This window comes from Bubalus bubalis, chromosome 7 (genome assembly GCF_019923935.1).
Source record: "Bubalus bubalis isolate 160015118507 breed Murrah chromosome 7, NDDB_SH_1, whole genome shotgun sequence".
Lineage (NCBI taxonomy): Eukaryota > Metazoa > Chordata > Mammalia > Artiodactyla > Bovidae > Bubalus > Bubalus bubalis.
In genome coordinates, this window is record NC_059163.1 from 31497640 (window position 1) to 31514236 (window position 16597).

Sequence of the window (16597 nt, forward strand, 5' to 3'; positions counted from 1 at the left end):
TCCACTTTCTTCTTCTGTTGTTGTTCAGTCACTCAGTCATGTCCGACTCTCTGCAACTCCATGGACTACAGTATACCTGGCTTCCCTGTCCTTCATTATCTCCTGGAGTTTGCTCAAACTCGTGTCCTTTGATTCCTTTGAGCATCTCATCCTCAGTCTCCTCCTTCTCCTCCTGCCCTCAGTCTTTCCCAGCATCAGAGTTTTTTCCAGTGGGTCGACTCTTTGCATCAGGTGGCCAAAGTATTGGATCTTTAGCTTCAGCATCAGTCCTTCCATTGAATATTCAGGACTGATTTCCTTTAGGATTGACTGGTTTGATTTCCTTGGGATCTCCAAGGGATCTCAAGAGTCTTCTCCAGCACCACAGTTCAAAAGCACCAATTCTTTGGTGCTCAGCCTTCTTTATGGTCCACATCTCACATCTGTACATGACTACTGGAAAAACCATAGCTTTCACCATATGAAACTTTGTTGGCAAAGTGATACCTCTGCTTTGTAATATGCTGTCTAGCTTTGTCATAGCTTTTCTTCAAAGGAGCAAGTGTCTTTTAATTTCATAAGTACAGTCACTGTCTGCAGTGATTTTGGAGCCCAAAAAATAGTCTGTCAGTGTTTCCATTTTTTTCCCATCTATTTGCCATGAAGTGAGATGGGAATACCAGACTACCTGACCTGCCTCTTGAGAAACCTATATGCAGGTTAGGAAGCAACAGTTAGAACTGGACATGGAACAACAGACTGGTTCCAAATAGGAAAAGGAGTATATCAGGGCTGTATATTGTCACCCTGCTTATTTAACTTATATGCAGAGTACATTATGAGAAATGCTGGGCTGGAAGAAGCACAAGCTGGAATCAAGATTGCCGGGAGAAATATCAGTAACCTCAGATATGCAGATGACACCACCCTTATGGGAGAAAGTGAAGAGGAACTAAAACGTCTCTTAATGAAAATGAAAGAGGAGAGTGAAAAAGCTGGCTTAAAGCTCAACATTCAGAAAACGAAGATCATGGCATCTGGTCCCATCACTTCATGGGAAATAAATGGGGAAACAGTGGAAACAGTGTCAGACTTTATTTTTTTGGGTTCCAAAATCACTGCAGATGGTGACTGCAGCCATAAAATTAAAAGACGCTTACTCCTTGGAAGGAAAGTTATGCCCAACCTAGATAGCATATTCAAAAGCAGAGACATTACTTTGCCAACAAAGGTCCGTCTAGTCAAAGCTATGGTTTTCCAAGTGGTCATGTATGGATGTGAGAGTTGGACTGTGAAGAAAGCTGAGCGCCAAAGAATTGATGCTTTTGAACTGTGGTGTTGGAGAAGACTCTTGAGAGTCCCTTGGACTGCAAGGAGATCCAACCAGTCCATTCTGAAGGAGATCAGCCCTGGGATTTCTTTGGAAGGAATGATGCTAAAGTTGAAACTCCAGTACTTTGGCCACCTCATGCGAAGAGTCGACTCATTGGGAAAGACTCTGATGCTGGGAGGGATTGGGGGCAGGAGGAGAAGGGGACAACAGAGGATGAGATGGCTGGATGGCATCACTGACTCGATGGACCTGAGTCTGAGTGAACTCTGGGAGTTGGTGATGGACAGGGAGGCCTGGCGTGCTGTGATTCATGGGGTGGCAAAGAGTTGGACACGATGGAGTGACTGAACTGAATTAAAAAAAACTAAGATCATGGCATCTGGTCCCATCAGTTCAGTTCAGTTTTCGAATGTTGAGTTTTAAGCCAGCTTTTTCACTTTACTCTTTCACCCTCATCAAGAGGCTTTTTAGTTCCCCTTTGCTTTTTTCTTCTCTAATGTAGGGATAATATTTATTACCTGCATAGGCTTAGTTCAAAGATTTGGCAATATGATCAAGATATGGCAGCTGTGTGGGCTTCCCTGGTAGCTCAGTTGACAAAGAATCTGTCTGTAATGCAGGAGACTCTGGTTCAATTCCTGGGGCAGGAAGATCCCCTGGAGAAGGGATAGGTTACCCACTCCAGTATTATTGGGCTTCCCTTGTGGCTCAGCTGGTAAAGAATCCACCCACAATGAGGGAGACCTGGGTTTAATCCCTGGGTTGGGAAGATCCCCTGGAGAAGGGAGAGGCTACCCACTCCAGTATTCTGGCCTGGAGAATTCCATGTACTGTCTAGTCCATGGGGTCTCAAAGAGTTGGACAAGACTGAGTGACTTTCACTTTCTTTCACAGCAGCTATAGTGGGTGCTCAATAAATGGGTTGATTGTCTTTCATGTGGAAGAAACTACAATGAAACATAAGACCATGAAGATATCGTGTGTGTGTGTGTGTGTGTGTGTGTGCGTGTTAGAGGTGGAGGAGTATTGGCGGTTAGGTCCATGAGCTCCAAGGATGTAGAGAAGGGACCTGATGGAAGGCATTTCCTCTGTATGGAAGTTGATGCTAAATCTATGGGATTAAGCTTCCTAGTTGACAGCTAAACATGGAAATGGTGTCTTTTACAGTCAGTTTATGAGCATGATCATCATTTTGGTAGGACTCAGACGTTCTGTCTTACTCTTAAGCCAAATATCCAATATAGGTAATATGGGTAATGTTGCTTTTACCTTTTTAAAAAATGTTTTTCATACTCAGCCCTGGGGTTATTGTCTCCTAGATATTTGCCTTTTAGTTTCTTTTTCCTTCAGTTTCTTGTACAGCAACATCAAGTTTTTCTTCCTAAAATTTTGACTTCAGAATTTCCCTGTCCCACTCAAAAACTTTTTAAGGATCCTTAAGGCTATAATGTAAAATTCACCCTCTTTTACTAGACAGTCAAATTAACATTTTAATTCACCTTTCCAGTCATATCTTCCACTATGGGTATAGTGATAATGATTGTTGTAATCAGTTGAAGTTAGTCTCATTTGTCCCTAGTACAGTTTTTTATTTTTGGCTTATGTTACTGGGAAAGTTAGTACATATAATGATAATTCGTGCTATGGAAAATGTTTTAACCACAAAACATCTGGAAATTAGTGTGAGTATATGAATGCAAATCTGATAGTGATTATAGGTGTTAAGGAAGTTACTGCAGCTGATGGAAACTATGTAATGTTGGTCAAGACAATACCTATATAAAGAACAACCAGAGCACCAACTAAAAAAACTATGTCCAAAGCCCAGCAAAAATAAAAAGCCTCAGGATAACAGAAAATCTGAGCACCTGAGGGGACTCATGCCACAGAAAAAATTATCAAGAAAAATCTAGTGAAAGAAGATCCTATGGATGATGTTATTATAGCAGCTGAGAGCAGAGCTGTTTAAATCCCCTCTGTGACAATGATCGTGGACACTGGGTGAGCTACTCAACTCGAATATATTTAATATTTTCATATAATAATTTAATCTGTGAAATATGGTCTAGCATAGAACAGCATGAATTTCTTTTAATTTAAATAGAATACTGAAACAAATATAGTGCTCAGTGTGTGTGCTTGCTCAGTTGTGTCCAACTCTGCGACCCCATAGACGGTAATCCGTCAGGCTCCTCTATTTATGGAATTTTCCAGGCAAGAATACTAGAGTGGGCTGTCATTTCCTACTCCAGGGGATCTTCCCAACCCAGGGATCTAAAGATCGGACACACATCTCTTGCATCTCCTGAATTGGCAGGCAGATTTTTCACCACTGTGCCACGTGGGAAGCCCCTTTAGTGCTCAGCACACCATCTGATGAAGGAAATGTTCAACGATCATGAGTTCTTCTTCTTGAAGTAAAGAAACATATATGCTGAAAATATGCTGCATATTGAACTCTGGGCCTTGGCTGTGGTTATTCCAGTCACTAGTGGAAACTGTAGCAACTAATTAAAATGTATAGAAATGATTTTGTGTGAACATTCGATATGACAAAATATGGAATTTGGTTTTTGCTTTGTTTTGACACATTGTCCTTTCAACTGTCTATTCCAATCAGAATTGTTTAGTCACTGGCTTCTGCCATGGTTTTTCTCTTCCTGGGTTTTGAGTGAACCTTTCTCTTTGCCTAGACTCTTTTCTTACCTCTTTGCAACTTGTTTTTAAAGTTCTACTCAATTTTTACCTCTTCAGTGACTCCTTCCCCCACCATTCCATTCCTCTGTGATAGTCCCTTCTCTGAATTCTAAATAATTGTCAGTCATTTGTCAGTAGTTCATACACTACATGGTGACTGTTTGTCATAGATCCTTCACATTTTACTTAGCAAATGGTCCTCTAAATTCTGGGATATGGTTTTCATGTCTTTCAACCATAAAAACATTCCTGTGAGAATAGAAATCACTCATTCTACTATGTTGCATCTTTTGGTTCTACGAACATCTTGAAAGTGAAAGTTAAAAGTCCCTCAGTCATGTCCAACTCTTTGTGACCCCATGGACTATACAGTCCATGGAATTCTCCAGGCCAGAATACTGGAGTGGGTAGCCTTTCCTTTTCCAGGGGATCTTCCCAACCCAGGGATTGAACCCAGGTCGCCCACATTGCAGGTGGATTCTTTACCAGCTGAGCCACAAGGGAAGCCCAAGAATACTGGAGTGGGTAGCCTATCCCTTCTGCCGTGGATGTTCCTGATCCAGGAACCAAACTGGGGTCTCCTGCATTGCAGGCAGATTCTTTACCAACTGAGCTATCAGGGAAGCCCACTATGAACATCATAAGAGGCAATATTTGGAATAGTATTTACCATGGGAAGGTGTTAATTTAGTGTTTTACATGTATTAATTTATTTAATCCTTACAAGGACTTCGTGAAGAAGATACTATTCTTCCCTTTCTGTTCATGATAAAGCTGATCTATAGAGAAGTGAAGTAAAAAAAAAAAAAGAAGTGAAGTAAATTACCTGAAGTGGCAATCAAGTAAGTGGTGGAACCAGAGTTTAAGATACACACACCTGCTCTTATGCACTGTGCCAATGACATGGACAAATCAACCACTTCAAATGCAGAGAAGTAAACACAACACACTTCTCTGTAGGGAATTTATCAGCTATTTACTCAAAGGAGAGAGAGACACAAAAATAATGAAACTTACAACAAATCAAGGCAAAATATTTTCCTCACATATTTATTTTCTAACTATATTTCTAATTTTTATAAATTGTTCATATTTTTGCTCATTCTTATCAATGTGTATGTTTTATATATATTATGAACACATATTATAAAGCATTTTATATAACATATAAATTAATCTCTTTCCATGTTTTATGTAAAGTTTTTGATAGACATTTAAAAATATATTTTAAAATCTCTTCCATGTAAAAGCTTTATATTTCATAGGAATTCCTCATACAGTATTCTTCATATATACTTATTGGAATCAGGTTGAACTCATTTTCTGCCCCTCTTTCTTTACATGGTGGATTCCAAAGCTCCATATTTGAAAACTCTGACAATGAACAAATTTGTCATTAGTCCTTTAGAAACAAAGGAATTTATAACAGAACCATGGATAATGGGTACAGTAGTTGTTGGCAAATTGTCAAGTAACATACCCACTTGCTTTGTATGTTAAAAACAATGTTTCATTTTTATCTTTTCTGGATTATTATCTGCCAGTTTATACCCATTATAAGCCCGCTTCAGAAGGACTTTCAGAAAAATGAGTTGATCACTAGCCAATACAGAATGACTTCAGGTCTTCATTCATTGACCCTACATGTTAACATGATTTAACTTTACAGTAGAGGTGGTATTTGTTTTTACTCTGCCCAGGAGAAGGCTCTGATGTGGATAATTGGAAAGCAAGGCAGGAAACATATCTCGTGCTAGTCGCTTAACTGCTGAGCTTGTTAAAGAGCATTTAATAGAGGCTCACTATGAACAGACCATCATTAAATTTAATGATGGTAGAGAGATATGCTCAAGCTCCTGTTCTTTTTTAAAAATTAATTAATTTATTTTAATTGGAGGATAATTATCTTACAATATTGTGATGATTTTTGTTATACATTGACATGAATCAGCTGCAGGTGTACATGTGTGTCCCCAGCCTGAACCTTCCTCCCATCTCCCTCCCTACCCTATCCTTCTGGGTTGTTCCAGAGCACTGGCTTTGAGTGCCCTGCTTCATGCATCAAACTTGCACTGGTCATCTATTTTGCATATGGTAATATACATGTTTCAATGCTATTCTCTCAAATCATCTCACCCTCACCTTCTCCCACAGAATCCAAAAGTCTGTTCTTTATATCTGTGTCTCTGCTGCCTTGCACATAGGATCCTCATTACCATCTTTCTAAAGTCCATATATCTGCATTAATGTACAGTATTCTTATTTCTTCCTGACTTACTTCACTCTGTATAATAGGCTCCAGTTTCATCCACCTCATTAGAATGGACCCAAATGTGTTCCTTTGTTATAGCTGAGTAATATTCCATTGTGTATATGTACCACAACTTCCTTATCCATTCATCTGCCAATGGACATATAAGTTGCTTCCATGTCCTAGCTGTTGTAACCATTGCTGCAATGAACACTGGGGTACATGTGTCTCTCAATTCTGGTTTCCTCAGTGTGTGTGCCCAGCAGTGGGATTGCTGGTCATATGGCAGATCTATTCCCAGTTTTTTAAGGAATCTTCACATTTTTCTCCATAATGGCTCTACTACTTTGCATTCCCACCAACAGTTTGAGAGGGTTCCCTTTTCCCACACCCTCTCCAGCATTTATTGTCTGTAGACTTTTTGATGATGGCTATTCTGACCGGCATGAGATGATACCTCATTGTAGTTTTGATTTGCACTTCTCTAATAATGAGTGATGTTGAGCATCTTTGCATGTGTTTATTAGTCATCTGTATGTCTTCTTTGGAGAAATGTCTGTTTAATTCTTTTGCCCACTTTTTAATTGGGTTATTTGTTTTTCTGGTATTGAGCTGCATGAGCTGCTTGTATATTTTGGAGATTAATTCTTCATCAATTGTTTGCTGTTATTTTCTCCCATTCTGAAGGCTGCCTTTTCACCTTGCTTATAGATTCCTTTGTTGTACAAAAGCTTTTAAGTTTAATTAGGCCCCATTTGTTTATTTTGTTTTTATTTCCATTACTTTGGGAGGTGAGTCATAGAGGATCCTGCTGTGATTTATGTCAGAGAGTGTTCAGCCTGTGCTTTCCTCTAAAAGTTTTATAGCTTCTGGTCTTACATTTAGATGTTTAATCCAGTTTGAGTTTACTTTTTTGCATGGTGTTAGAAAGTGTTCTAGTTTCATTCTTTTACATGTGGTTGACCTGTTTTCCCAGCACCACTTGTTAAAGAGACTGTTTTTACTCTACTGTATATTTTTGCCTCCTTTGTCAAAGATAAGTTGTCCCTAGGTGTGTGGACTTATCTCTGGACTTTCTATTTTGTTCCATTGATCTGTATTTCTGTCTTTGAGCCACTGCCATACTGTCTTGATGATTGTAGCTTTGTGTATATTCTGAAGTCAGGAAGGTTTGATTCCTCCTATTCCATTCTTCTTTCTCAAGATTGCTTTGGCTAGTCAAGGTTTTTGTGTTTCCATACAAATTATGAAATTATTTGTTCTAGTTCTGTGAAAAATACCATTGGTAACTTGATAGGGATTGCACTGAATCTATAGATTGCTTTGGGTAGTATACTCACTATACTGATTCTTTCAATCCATGAACATGGTATATTTCTCCATCTATTTGTATCACCTTTGATTTCTTTCATCAGTGTTTTATAGTTTTCTATATATAGGTCTTTTGTTTCTTTAGGTAAATTTATTCCTAAGTAGAAGAAGGCAATGGCAGCCCACTCCAGTACTCTTGCCTGGAAAATCCCATGGATGGAGGAGGCTGGTGGGCTGCAGTCCATGGGGTCGCTAAGAGTCGGACACGACTGAGCAACTTCCCTTTCACTTTCCACTTTCATGCATTGGAGAAGGAAATGGCAACCCACTCCAGTGTTCTTGCCTGGAGAATCCCAGGGACGGGGGAGCCTGGTGGGCTGCCGTCTATGGGGTCTCACAGAGTCGGACACGACTGACGTGACTTAGCAGCATTCCTAAGTATTTTATTCTTTTCATTGCAATGGTGAATAGGATTGTTTCCTTAATTTCTTTTTCTGTTTGTTTCATTGTTAGTGTATAGGAATGCCAGGGATTTCTGTGTATTAATTTTATATCCTGTGATTTTATTATGTTCATTGATTAGCACTAGTAATTTTCTGGTGGTGTCTTTAGGGTTTTCTATGTAGAGGATTATGTCATTTGCAGTGAGAGTTTTACTTCTTCTTTTCTAGTCTGGATCCTTTTTATTTATTTTTCTGCTCTGATTGCTGTGGCTAGGACTTCCAAAGCTATGTTGAATAGTAGTGGTAAGAGTGGGCACCCTCATCTTGTTCCTGATTTCAGAGGAAACGTCAAGCTCCTATTCTTAAAAAATATTACAAAATAGTTGAAGAAACCATACATGGCATTTTTATGGGGCAATTCTGGCTGGACCTGGTGATTCAGACTGTAAAAAAAATCTGTCTGCAATGTGGGAGATGCAGGTTCAATCCCTGGGTCTGGAAGATACCTGGGAGAAGGGTATGGTTACCCACTCCAGTATTCTGGCCTGGAGAATTCCATAGACAGTAGAGCCTGGTGGGCTACAGTCCATGGGGTCACAAAGAGTCAGACACAAGTAAGCAACTAACACACACACACATTCTGGCTGGGTTCCACAGCCTGAAGGGAACCAAAGGCAGAAGCATAGTATACATTAGGAGAGATTGCAATAATCCAGGTGAGATAAGATGATGGTTTAGGCTGCAATAGTAGCAGTGGAAGTGGTAAAACATGGCTGGACTCTAAATAATTTTCAAGGTAAATCTGATAGGATTTATTGCTAGAGTAAATGTAGGGTTGAGAAGCAATCAAGCAAGGGTGGGGTAATATTTATCTAGTGCATTTAATTAAAGGGTTATTTATCTTTAGATGCAGCTATCTGGAACATTCAAGCCCTTAGAAGTAAGCAAAAAAAGTCTCAAAGCCCACCAAAATAGAGAGCACATAGCCCTAAAGCCTATGTGCTTATAAGAATTTTTTTTCTTAGTTTCTTTTTGTTCCCGTGTGAGTTACAGTTCAAAGAAATGTCATTAGTTTAATATTTTCAGATTATAAGAAAATAAAAAGGGAAGGAGAAATTTCTAAATGTAGAAATATTTAATCACCAGAAATAAAAGCTGAGACTAAGAACAAAGATACAAAAACAAACAAAAAAAAACAAACAAAAAAGCAAAAACATAAAAATAGGCTGAGGATGCTTGATACAGAATCTGTGTCTCATTGCCTTAGAAGCCCTTCTTAAAATAGAAATGGGAGTTTTAAAAAAAATGTATTTATTTTTAATTGAAGGACAATTGCTTTAAAATATTGGTTTGATTTCTGCCATCCATCAACATGAATTAGCCACAGGTGTACATAGGTCCCCTCTCTGTTAAACCTCTCTCCCACCTCCCACCCTTTCCCACCCCTCTAGGTTCTTACAGAGCTCCAGTTTGAATTCCCTGAGTCATATAGGAAATGGAGTTTTAAATGGTCATTTTGTCATTAAAATCAGGTTAGATTATGTTTTTATCTTTTAGTCTAGGAAGCAGAGAGGTAAAATTCCAAATGTTTTGCATCTAAAATATTGAAATGTGTTGGAATTCCTTACCCTCATCAGTGTCTAGGGTGAGCACAAGCAAATCTCTATAAATTCAGATAGCTCTGGTTGTCCAGAATTAGAATCTCCTATTCTTCCTTGGAGATTCAGTGTAGAGACTCTTTTTGCTTCCCCCTTTAAAAAAATTAGAACCCAAAGCAAGCTGCATTAAGAATTCTTTTTCTGAGAGTCTTCTTGACACATTCCAACTGCCTATGTCTGCATGTGTGTGGGCTCAGTCGGTTCAGTTGTGTTGGACTCCTTGCAACTCCATGAATTGTAGCCCGCCAGGCTCCTCTGTCCATTGGATTCTTCAGCAAGAATACTGGAGTGGGCAGCCATTCTCCAGGGGCTCTTCCTAACCCAGGAATCAAACCCGCATCTCCTGCATCTCCTGCACTGCAGGCAGGTTCTTTACCACTGAGCCACTGGAGAGGCCCCTCCAATTGCCTATTGATGCCCCCAAAGCTCTCGGTAAGCCTGTGTGTGTATGTATGTGTGTTCGTCACTCAGTCGTGTCTGACTCTTTGCAACCCCATGGACTGTAGCCCGCCAGGCTCCTCTGTCCATGGGATTCTCCAGGCAAGAATACTGGAGTGGGTTGCCATTCCCTTCTCCAGGGGATCTTCCCAACCCAGGAATCGAACCCCAGACTCTTCCACCGCAGGCAGATTCTTTACCTTCTGAGCCACCAGGGAAGCCCCTTGGTAACCCTAAAGACTCCTAAAAACAAATTTCTTTGAATCTTTCAGTTTTATATCAATTAACTAGACTGAAAAGCCACACAAAATCTCAACTCAGGATACTTCTAATTTCAAAGCTTCTGTGTCCACACCTCAGCAGCTTGACATCCATAGCTCTACCCCTCCTGCCAGAGACCATACCCCATGGTTCTGCAATGTCTGCCCCAGGCAGGATGGGGTAGACGGGAGGGGATCTGGCAGCACTTTCTGCCTTGGGCCAGGATGTGGCTTCTTTTTCCTAATCTTCTCTAGTCAGGCTATCTAAACTGCTCTAAATTCATAATGCAGACTTTGGCCCCTTCTGCATTTTCTTCTCTGCTTTCTAGAACTCATTTTAAGTAAGCTGGGGTGAGTGGAATAGGAAGTGGGTCCCTGTAAACTTCATTTATCTGAAATTCACATATGTAGGATAGATCATTCTCTGATAACCCCCACAAAAGGGGGCACTATCTGTTACATAATATATATGAAGACTTATGTTTCTCATAATTACTTCTTTCAAATATAATTTTATCATTGAGAAGTAAACTTCAACTCTTCCTAGACAGACATGGATTATACTGTAACTCTGAGACACTGCATTTCACGGTGTCACATTTAATGACACAACATTAAACAAATAAATAATTTCCTGACCATGAGTGTCCCAGGGATGAAGGGTTTGGAGGATTTTACTGAATTTTAGATAGAGCAAGGTAATATTTGGTTTTATGTAAAAATGCAGGACTCTAAACCAATTGGACTGCAATTGTAAGAAAGCAGCCAGGATTTCTCATTCAGACAAGAGGGAGATCCTAGCACTTTCTTTCTGTTGTCTCAGCATTTCTGGTTGAAACACAGAAGTGCAGGGAGGTACAGAACTAAGCAAAAATAACAGAGGAAGTACACATGATGAAGCATGTGTATTTGGTCTTTAAACCAGCAAGATGTGTTTAACTCTTGGCTGGTTGTGCTGTGCTTTTCAGAATATAATAAAATCTAGCACAGAATGGAGGGAAAGGGAATGATATCTATTAGGGTCTACTTTTATTCCATGCATGGTTCTTGCCCTTTATTATTGCATTTATTTCTCATAAGAACCCCAGGAAGTAGGTATTATTATGATCCACACTTTTAAGATGGGCTTCCCAGGTGGCTCAGCTAGTAAAGAATCTACCTACAATGCAGGAGATGCGAGTTTGATCCCTGGGTTGAGAAGATCCTCTGGAGAAGGAAAATGGCAACCCATTCCAGTATTCTTGCCTGGAAAATCCCGTGGACAGAGGCACCTGGTGGGCTACAGTCTATGGGACTGTAAAAGAGTTGGACGCTACTTAGTGACTAAACAGTAACTGTTAAGATATGAAAATAAGCATAAAGGAGCTTTGGCAACTTGCTCAACACCATACAGGCAAATTGTAGAATCAAACTTCCAGTCTAGTCTGTGTAGCCCAAGCTAACAGGGTCCAATATTTGTTGAATAAATGACATATTGAATAAATAAATGAATACTGTATCTCTCACTGTTGCCATTCCAGGCAGATATATCTGTGAAGGGGCAGCACAGATCTGTCCTTACTCACAGTGTAGGGCAAGATCCTTCACCTCTTGTATCTTGTCTAAGAACATTCAAGTCAACTCATATTTTCTGATATACGTGAAACTGGATTGATCCTCACTTTGTGCTGGAGTAAGATAGCATAGAGACAAGAAAGTAACATTTATTAAATATCTTCTAAATAATAGACAATGGACAGACTCTTTTTCTATGTCGTTTCATGGAATCCTCATATCGGCTTTATGAAGTAAGCCTCACTGTCTGCATCTTTAGAGATGATAACACAGGCTTTGAGAGGTTAAGGAGCTTGTCAAAGATATATATCTGATAAGCATATTAGAATTTGAATACAGATCAGTATGATTCCAGAATCTGTATATGCTGTTTTTTTTTTTTTTTAGTTTGTATGTTTGATTTATGATATTATCTTAGTTTTAGGTGTTCAGTATTGTTATTCAGTATTTTTATAGATTATACTCCATTAAAAGTTTTTACAAGCTAATGATTATACTTTGTTCTGTACACTATATTCTTGTTTATCTATTTTATATGTAGTGGTTTGTATCTCTTAATCCCATACTCTTAATTTGCCCTGCCTCTCCCTTCCCCCTTTGGTAACCACTAGTTTGTTTTCTATGTCTGTGAGTCTGTTTCTGTTTTGTGTATACATTCATTTGCATTATTTTTTAGATTCTACATAAAAGTGATATCCTACAGAATTTGTCTTTATCTGACTAATTTCACTAATCACAACATTCTCTAAGTCCATCCACATTGCTGCAAATGGCAGAATTTTATTTTTTTTTTTATGGCTGAGAAATATTCCACTATATGCATGCATGTGTGCTAAGTCACTTCAGTCATGTCTGACATTTTGCAACTCCCTGGACTGCAGCTCGCCAAGCTCCTCTGTCCATGGAATTCTCTAGGCAAGAATACTGGAGTGGGTTGCTATGCCTTCCTCCAGGCGGTCTTCCCCACCCAGGGATTGAACCCATGTCTCTTATGTCTGCTGCATTGGCAGATGGGTTCTTTACCACTAGCTCCACCTGAGAAACTCATTCCACTATACATACACACACACACACACACACACACACACACACACACACTATATCTTATTTATCTGTCTGTTGTAAATAGTACTTCTACGAACATTGAGGTGCATGTATCTTTCAAATTAGTGCTTTTGATTTTTTTCCATATATATATCCAGTAGTGGAATTGTTGGATCATATAATAGCTCTATTTTTAGTTTTCTGAGGAACTTCCATACTGTTTTACATAGTGGTTGTACTAATTTATATCTTTATCAAAAGTAAAGTCTTTTTCCAGATCCTCTACAACATTTGTTATTTATAGGCTTTTTGATGATGGCCATTCTGACAGGTGTGAGGTGATATTGTTGTTTTGATTTGCATTTCTCTGATAATTAGAGATGTTGAACATATTTTTATGTGGCTGTTAGCCATTTGTATGGAGAAGGCAATGGCACCCCACTCCAGTACTCTTGCCTGGAAAATCCCATGGACGGAGGAGCCTGGAAGGCTGCAGTCAATGGGGTCGCTGAGGGTTAGACACAACTGAGCAACTTCACTTTCACTTTTCACTTTCATGCATTGGAGAAGGAAATGGCAACCCACTCCAGTGTTCTTGCCTGGAGAATCCCAGGGACGGGGGAGCCTGGTGGGCTGCCGTCTCTGGGGTCTCACAGAGTCAGACACGACTGAAGTGACTTAGCAGCAGCAGCAGCAGCAGCCATTTATATGTCTTCTTATTCCAGGTCTTCTGGCTCTTTTTTGATTGAGTTATTTATTATTTTGATACTCAGTTGTATGAGCTATCCAGTGGTCATGTATGGATGTGAGAGTTGGACTGTGAAGAAAGCTGAGTGCTGAAGAATTGATGCTTTTGAATTGTGGTGCTGGAGAAGACTCTTGCGAGTCCCTTGGACTGCAAGGAGATCCAAGCAGTCCATCCTAAAGGAGACCAGTCCTGGGTGTTCATTGGAAGGACTGATGCTGAGGCTGAAACTCCAATACTTTGGCCACCTCATGGGAAGAGTTGACTCATTGGAAAAGACTCTGATGCTGGGAGGGTTTGGGGGCAGGAGGAGAAGGGGACAACAGAGGATGGCTGGATGGCATCACCAACTCGATGGACATGAATTTGAGTGAACTCCGGGAGTTGGTGATGGACAGGGAGGCCTGGCGTGTTGCGATTCATGGGGTCGCAAAGAGTCGGACATGACTGAGTGACTGAACTGAACTGAACTGTATGAGCTATTTACATACATGCTGTTTACATCACACTGTCCTTCAGTAGGAAACTAAGTCTGGATGGATTATATTAATCAGCATTATTTACTTTGAGACTTCTAAGTGCTTTGACTATGTTGTCTATTAATTCATAATATTATTTCATAATATTCATATTTGTTGTTAAAACAGAAGGAAGCCTAGACACATTCAACTCAATTACTTTTAGTTATGGAATCTTGCACATTAAAAAAAAAATCCAAAACGAAGAAATTCCTACCTAAAGCCTAGAGTTGTAAGTTATGGTGTAAGTGCTCTGCCAAGTGTCTGTGTTGTGTCACCTTGCTGCTTTTTTAGATAGTATCTTCTTTTGAGATACTATGAGCCTAGCTCATTTCTAGGCTAAATTTCCTCACTTTACCCAAAGGCAAGAAAAATTTACTGATTTATTTTGGAAGAGCTGGACAGAACTGGCAGTCTCTGATTAAAGGCCTAAAGCCATTTGGAAAAAAATCACATTATTTTCAATCCACATTTCTGCCTGATAGGTAATGTCTGAAAGGTGTCTATGGAGGTAATTACCAGGGAAAATATAGGCTAGAAAACACAAGAAATGGTAGACTGTATTTCCTCCAAAAACTAAAGAAATGAATCAACAGAAAGTAAACCAGTAGAGTCAGCGTACTTTAAATTTTAGGGTTTTCACGATTCATTTAAAAGACCAATTAAAATTGGAGAAGCATTTTAAAGAATATGATAAAAAATTTTAAAAGATAACTATATATTAAATAATTAGAAAATGTAAATTTGCCAAGCAGTTTCATTTCTTCAGATGATTCCTATAGATTGTTGTTCAGTTGCTAAGTTGTGTCTGACAGTGCAACCCCATGGACTGCATCACGCTGGGCTTTCCTGTCCTTCACTGTCTCCTGGAGTTTGCTCAAACTCATGTCCAATGAGTTGTGATGCTATCCAATCATGTCATCCTCTGCAACCCCTTTTTCCTTCTGCTCTCAATTTTTCCTAGCTTCAAGGCCTTTTCCAATGAGTCAACTCTTCCCATCAGATGGTCAAAGTATTGGAGTTTCAGCTTCAGTATCAGTCCTTCCAATGAATATTCAGGATTGATTTCCTTTAGGATTGACTGGTTTGGTCTCCTTGCTGTTCAAGTGACTCTCAAGAGTCTTCTCCAGCACCACAGCTCAAAAGCATCAATTCTTTGGCACTTAGTCTTCCTTATAGTTCAATTCTCACATCCATACATGACTACTATAACAACCATAGCTTTGACCATATGGACCTTTGTCAGCAAACTGATATCTCTGTTTTTTAAAATGCTGTCTAGGTTTTTCATAGCTTTCTTTCCAAGGAGCAAGCGTCTTTTAATTTCATGGCTGCTGTCACCATCCACAGTGATGTTGAAGCCCAAGAAAATAGAATCTGTCACTGTTTCCACTTTTTCCCCATCTATTTGCCATGAAGTGATGGGACTGGATGCCACAATCTTGGTTTTTTGAATGTTGAGTTACAAGCCAGCTTTTTTACTCTCCTCTTTGACCCTTTCAAGAGGCTCTTTAGTTCCTCTTTGCTTTCTGCCATTAGAGTGGTATCATGTATATATCTGAGCTTGTTAATATTTCTTCCAGCAGTCTTTATTCCCACTTATTCATCCGACCTGGCATTTCATGTGGTATACTTTGCATATAAGTTAAATAAGCAGGGTGACAATATACAGCCTATAGATATATATATTCTATAAATATATGTCATATATATATGTATCTTATAAATAACTGCTAACAATTATTGTAAATGATACAACAATAATAATGAATATTAATGAGCTCTTGTCATATTCTGTGCATATAGTAAACACTTAACATACATTATGCCATTTAAAACTTAAGTTCTAGCAAACTGTCTTTCTGAATGGTAACCACGACCAATTGTTAAAGTGCAGTTGTTTCCTTTAACAGGGCAAGCATCCCTCCTTACTTGTCTTACATCTGTCTGGTTTCACTCATGTATGTTACCTGTCTTGCTTGGGAAAGTATTTTGGCTATTGATGCCTGCTCTAAACCTTAAGTACTTTTCACCACATGCATGGTGACTTTGGCTAAATTCACTTTCCACTCTCTCATTAAGCTTACAATATAATGTGGCTTGCTCTAAGTTGTAAGAACAAATTACGCTTCTTAATACATGGAAGCAAAATAGGAACAGATGCATTTTCAGGCCTCTTGGAGATGGGATGTCATCCAACATCTTGTAATTCCTCTGGTGTCTGGCAGCAGCTTCACAACTCGGCAGGCACTGCAGCTTTCTCTTCTGTTAGTTGTGACTTCTTACAGAGACACAGCTGTTCTCTGTACTGCTTTGTATGATCCAGCTAACTAGATTCACTAATCGCTTCTTCCTATGTCTCCAGT